Genomic DNA, 7,078 nt, shown 5'->3' with positions numbered 1-7,078 from the left:
TTAATTGGACATTTAGATTTTGGGTTTTTTTTTTTTGCTTTTGCTTTGAAGTGCCCATTTATTCTCATGCATTTTTCTGTTGGATAACACTGGTCAGCTATTAATATTTATGTAGCTGATAGCTTCTCCCACTCCAGGTTGCCCTTCTTAGGGTATCTTTTTTTCCTGAAACTTTAAACTTTTAATTTTGTACTGGGGTGTAGCTGATTAACAATGTGTTAGCTTCAGGTGAACATTGAATGGACTCAGCCACATATATACATGTGCCCACTCTCCCCCAGACCACACCTCCTATCCAGGCTGGCACAGAAAATTGGACAGAGTTTCATGTGTTATACAATAGGTTTAGGGTGTCTTTTGGTTTGTTTTTGTTCCGTCACTAAGTCGTGCCCAACTCTTTGTGACCCCGTGGACTGAAGCACATCGTACTTTCCTGTCCTTCACTGTCTCCGAGAGTTTGCTCAAACTCATGTCCACTGAGTCGGTGACGCTATCTAACCACCTCATCCTCTGCCGCCCACTTCTCCTCAGGCTCTCAATCCTTCCCAGCATCATGATGTTTTCCAGTGAGTCAATCATGTGGCCAAAGTATTAGAGCTTCAGCTTCTGCATCAGTCCTTCCGATGAATATTCTGGGTTGATTTCCTTTAAGATGGGCTTCCCCTGTGGCTCAGGTGGCAAAGAATCCACCTGCAATGCAGGAGACCTGGGTTTGATACCTGGGTTGGGAAGATCCCCTGGAGAAGGGAAAGGCTATCCACCCCAGCATTCTGGCCTGGAGAATTCCACAGACTGTATTGTCCATGGGGTCTCAAAGAGTCAGACACAACTGAGCGACTCTCACTTTCACTTTTTCTTTTAGGATTGACTCGTTTGATAACCTTGAAGTCCAAGGGATTCTCAAGAGTCTGCTCCAGTGCCGCAGTTCGAAAGCATCAGTTCTTTAGTGCTCAGCCTTCTTTATGGTCCAACTCTCACATCTGTACATGACTACTGGAAAAACCACAGCCTTGACTACACAGACCTTTGTCAACAAAGTGATGTCTTTGTTTTTTAATACACCATCTTGGTTTGCCACAGCTTTTCTTCTGTCTTTTATTTTCATGGCAGCAGTCACCATCCTGAGTGGTTTTGAAGCCCAGGTAAATAAAGGCTGTCACTGCTTGCACTTTTTCCCCTTCTATTTGCCATGAAGTGATGGGACCAGATGCCATGATCTTAGTTTTTTGAATGTTGAGTTTTAAGCCAGCTTTTTCACTCTCTTCTTTCACCTTCATCAAGTAGCTCTTTAGTTCCCCTTCACTTTCTACCATAAGGGTGGTGTCATCTGCATATCTGAGGTTGTTGACATTTCTCCCAGTGATCATGATTCCAGCTTGTGCTTCATCCAGCCTGGCATTTTGCGTGATGTACTCTGCATATAAGTTAAACAAGCAGGGTGACAATATACAGCTTTGTTGTACTCCTCTCATTTGTGAACTGGTCAGTTGTTTCATGTCCGATTCTAACTGTTGCTTCTTGATCCACATACAGGTGTCTCAGGAGACAGGTAAGGTGGTCTGGTATTCCCATCTCTTTTCCACAGTTTGTTGTGATCCACACAAACTACTATACATACAATAAATAAGCAACAAGGATTTACTATATAACACAGGGAACTATATTCAATATCTTATAATAACCTATAATGCAAAATAATCTGAAATTATATATATTTAATATATGTATATTATATATATAACTGAATCACTTTGTTGCACACCTGAACAATATTAGAAATCAACTATACTTCAATTAAAAAAACAGTTGATTGCTTCTTCCATATAAAAGAACTTTTGCATTATTCTGTGGCCGTCTCATTCCTAACTGACCGAAGGGCACACCTACTGGGGAGGATATTCGCTCATCTGAGATGCAGGCACTTACAGATCCCACAGAGAACTCCTGGTTTTCCTCAGACTTGCAGATGGACACAAGACCTTTTCACTTTGAAAACCAATCAACTGCAGTAATCCACAGTCTGGGCTGCTGCTAAAATGAAAACATTTTGCCAAGCCTCCTGGCTTCTCAAAGTGATAAGATTTCTCCTCTCTTCAGCAGCCTTGGAAATTGGAAGAGGATAGTGTTGAGTTAGGCTGAGCAGTCAGTAGAACACACCTCTCAACAAGTCCTTGCTCACATCCAGACTTCAAAATGCACCAAACCATGTTTCATTTCTCTAGCCGCCCCCCGCCCCGCCACCCCTCACCAGCCAGGGCCTTCCGTGAAAAAGGCTCTATTCACAGAATAAATACACTTTTTCACCTGCCTTTGAGTAATTTAAAATTTTTTGTAATGGCAGTTGGTGAAAGAGAGGGAAGGGAAGGGGAAAATGAGATTCCATAGAAAAAGAGACAAAAAAAATCACAGGCTGTGTTCACATTTCCCAAGGAAACCAGAGTCCTTACTGAGGGAAGTGGAAGATAAAGCTGAAAGACCATGATAGATGGGATCCCAGAGAGTGCCAGGCTCTTCAGTAACTGGCTGTGTGTTCTCCTCCTGCCTCAAGGCCCAGGCTTTGCCATCTTACTCGTTATCCAGCAAATCCAAACTGTTTACAGCTTTCAGAACATATCACCATGATACGTACCTCTGTACGTTTACAAATACTACTCCTTTTCCCTGAAATAGTTTTGCCTTCTTTATAGAGCAGAAAAACTGTTCATCTTTCAAAATCAGATCATCAACACCTTCTCCAGGAAGCCTTCCCAGAATACATTCCTCTGAGATGTTATTTATTCATGCCCCCTGTTGTATTTGTGTTTGAATGACCCCAGGTTGTCAGTTAATTAAAGTCAATTTAACTAATTTCAATTTTAATGGAATTTAACTTAATAACCTGATGATAATTAGTGTCTCCTAATGGCTCAGTCTGTGATTGCAACTGAGCAGTAATGAAAGAAGGATAGTGGAGCTGGTTGAGATACTCCTTTAACTTGTTTTCAAGGCAATGTTCCTCCAGGGTCTTAGATTCCTAAATGATGGACCAAGATCACATCCTTTCTAGCTCTATAGTTCTACAGTCTTGAGTATCCATTGCAAGGGCCTTCCAGGAGCCATCTCTGAGCACTCATTTCTCCCCGTGTCCAAGTTCATCCCAGCTCTGTGCTGTGCTAAGTCATCACTCTTTGTGACCCCATGGACTGTAGCCTGCCGGGCTTCTCTGTCTATGAGATTCTCCAGGCAAGAATACTGGAGTGGGTTGCCATGCCCTCCTCCAGGGGATCTTCCTGAACCCGGGGATCGAATCTGTGTCTCTTATTTCCTCTACATTGGCAGATGGGTTCTTTACCACTAGCATCACCTGGGAAGCCCCTTCTTTCTAGCTCTACCCAGAAAGAATGCATTCCTGTTACATACCTGCCCATGTCCATAAGACAGTGTAGCAGATTTGCCAAGAGTTGAATCTTCAACACAGAATAAAAATACCATTAAGTCTGGGTGGTTGTGTGTTTTCAAAGGGAAGGCCTCCATTTTTCAGCTACACAAGATGATCCTCATTTCTGTCAAATTAACATCTTTATCTACTACTAAGCTTAAGATAAGAGAAATAATAACACTGAAATAACTACCACTTATTGAGAACACATTATAGACCAAGGAAAGTGCAAGCACAGACTCTATCTCAGCCTGGAGTTAGGCATAATGAGCTATAACACCTGTCAAGGGAATGGAGAAGAAGACAGACACTGATGAGAACTAAATCAATGCTAAAAGGTAGCTTATAACTAAGCAGTACATGTAACTTTATGTGTGTATATGAGGGGGTGGATTTTGTAGACTAATGGCTTTCCTGATGACTCAGTGGTAAAGAATCCGCCTACAATGCAGGAGTCTCGAGTTCAATCCCTGGGTCCGGAAGCTCCTCTGGAGGACGGCATGACAACCCACTCTAGTATTCTTATTCTTGCCTGGGAAATCCCATGGACAGAGGAGCCTGGCGGGCTACAGTCTATAGGGTCGCAAAGAGTCTGACACGACTGAAGGGATTGAGCAGACACACACACACACACACACACACAAGCAAGATACATAATTGTATGTGTGTAAGTGAGAGGGTGGCCTTTGTAGATAGACATCCCATTCTGCCCCCTCCTCCTTTTCCAGCTCCAGGAGGCCTTTGGGTGGAAGCCGTTCACCCAGTTCTTTGCTGAGTACCAGACCCTCTCTGACATCCCCAGGGACAACCCAGGCAAGATGAACCTGTGGGTGAGGAAGTTTTCCGAAAAGGTGCAGAAGAACCTGGCTCCGTTCTTTGAGGCCTGGGGCTGGCCTGTCTGGAAGTGGCTTCCAGCCTGGCCTGTCTGCCTGAGTGGGAAGAAAACTCAACGAAATCATCTACACCTTATAGAAAGGAGTGAAGAACTGTAGACATGTTCGCTCTGAAACAGATCACTGGGTGCAACAGCTCTAATCCTCATGCAATCCACCCAAATTTCAGCTGTATTTTTTTCTTAATCTTGTTCAGACTATCCTAATTCTTTTGCTAGATAGAGATTAAGTTAGTGGTTTTCAAAATTAGTACTACATATAACTCAACAATGTGTTCTCTAGTTTTATTTTTTAATACTAAGAGGTTATTTTTCCTGATTTGTTGAGTGTTTTACATCTGGTTTATTGGGTGACCAAAGCTGCTCAGTCCCAAAGAATGTCTTTCTCTGGATCCCTTTAGAGCACCTTTCCCTTTATCCTAAAATCCTTTCGTGTATTTCACGAACATCTTTGGTCTGCATGGTTTGAACACAGTGTAGCTGGTCAGCAGATACTTGTTAAAATGAATAATAGCAGGTACATGGTAGAGAACTCACTATACGCTAGCCAGTAAGGACCTTAACTGCACCAGGTCATTTCCTGATCACAGGGACCAATGAGTTAGGTACTGTCACAGGCCCTGTTCCAAGCAGGAGAATGTGCTTCTAGAAATTAAAGCTCTAATGTTATAATAGGCTAAATTTCATGACGATATATTCCATATGCATGGGGAAGAAGGTACTGGTTTATACTTCACAGCATTCTTTAGAATTATTCCTGTAGCACAGAGGACCACACCTGTCCATGTCACCCCCACAGACGGGAGCTGCCACACACCCTACCAAACACCCCATTTGGTTCCTTTAGGAAACAATCAAACAATTTCCTGACAATTGGAAGTCTGTTATCTGAGAAAATTCGATGTTAGTGTCTGAAAGATAGAACAAGGCAAGCCAAAAGAACAAAAGAAATATTGGCTTGTTTCATGCATGCTGAGGAAAGCTTTGCACGGCACGCGTGGCTGCGTTTTGGTCAGAATCTTCTGTGCTGGAAGATGAATACTGTTGCACAGCCATGGGAATACTGCTAAACCGTGTATGCATATATAATCCTCATTGGCACACCAGGAAACTTAGAATTCGAAGTGAAAAACGGACAGCCAAGCAAGAATTTAAAACAGACCAACAGATTAACTGAAAAACACGTGGTCATAGTGACTCTTCCTCTAATTACAGAGCCAAGTATAGACTCAAAGAGGAAAAATACAGTACATACATGTGCCTTTCTTTAGTGGACTTGATTACTTTTTTCCATCTGTTTTATGAAGCTTCCTCTTGGGAGCTGCCTCTGCCTTCTCTGTGATTGGAAGGGGTTGTCCATCAAGGGACCACGGCATTCCCATCAGAAGAGTTTGCACAGAGCACGGAAAACCAGAGTACGCCATCTCCTGGACCTGCTGGCTGGATCATGGGTGTTCATATGACCTCAGTAGAACCAGGCAGTGTCCTTTTTAGATAAGTAATAAAGTTACTGGAAGAACGATTTTTTTCCCTGAGATCACGGCTTCGATGAGCCATTTAAGCCAGGAGCTGCCTTGCAATATCATCTTTCCATAAAGAGAGCCTGTAGAGCAATGAAACCTTTTGAACAAGGAAAAACAATGATAATCAAGACAAACATCTATATCCCGAAGGACATTGTTCAAGAATCTAGATCTAGTATCACTGTAAACTCCATGTCAGTGCCCAGACATTTTTGTTTCTTGAATCATTAATTCCTCCTTGTGTTTCTACCAGTTTGAGCTGGGTTCCTATTACCTGTCATCAGAAACATCCAACTAAAAATTCCCCCCTCCTTAAGTCCTCTCCAGCTTGCTGTTAGAGCAGTGTGACTCCTGTCTTTTCCCACAGGACTTGCCTGAAATAGACGCTCCTGGTTTCACATCTCTCTCCTCTATTCACAGTGGTGAGCTGCAGTACAACCTGAGTCCAGACAGTGGTAACACAAGCCAGTTTTCCACTGATGGTGAAGATAACCAACGGTCACCAAGGCCTTCGCCTCTAGAATTGCATGGTTTTGAAACCATACACTCCATTTTTTTTTCTTCTACACCACCTGGTTTGTGGGTTCTTAGCTCCCTGACCAGGGATCAAACCCAGGCCCGTGGCAGTGAAAGCGTGGAGTCCTGACCATTGGACCACCAAGAAATTCTTGTTTTTAAAAGTACCTTTGGACACAATACCTTTGAAAAGCGCCTTTGGACTTTTGCCAACAAAGGTCCATATTGTCAAAGCTATGGTTTTTCCAGTAGTCATGCATGGATGTGAGAGTTGGACCATAAAGAAAGCTGAGCACCAAAGAATTGATCCCTCTGAACTGTGGTTCTGGAGAAGACTCTTGAGAGTCCTTTGAACTTCAAGATTAAACCAGTGAATCCTAAAGGAAATCAATCCTGAATATTTATCGGAAGGACTGATGCTGAAGCTCCAATACTTTGGCCACCTGATGTGAAGAACTAACTCATTGGAAAAGACCCTGATCCTGGGAGAGATTGAAGGCAGGAGGAGAAGGGGATGACAGAGGATGAGATGGCTGGATGGCATCACCGACTCAATGCACATGAGTTTGAGTAAACTCTGGGAGTTGGTGATGGACAGGGAAGCCTGGTGTGCTGCAGTCCATGGGGTCGCAAAAAGTTGGATGCAATTGTGTGACTGAACTTGGACACAGAGTATAGACAAAGAATTTGCTTTTTTCCAGCTTTGGAAAGACAGGAGTCTCGTAAGAA

This window comes from Bos taurus, chromosome 4 (assembly GCF_002263795.3).
Source record: "Bos taurus isolate L1 Dominette 01449 registration number 42190680 breed Hereford chromosome 4, ARS-UCD2.0, whole genome shotgun sequence".
Lineage (NCBI taxonomy): Eukaryota > Metazoa > Chordata > Mammalia > Artiodactyla > Bovidae > Bos > Bos taurus.
The sequence above is the reverse complement of the archived record's forward strand: the minus strand, read 5'-3'. Positions refer to the sequence as shown.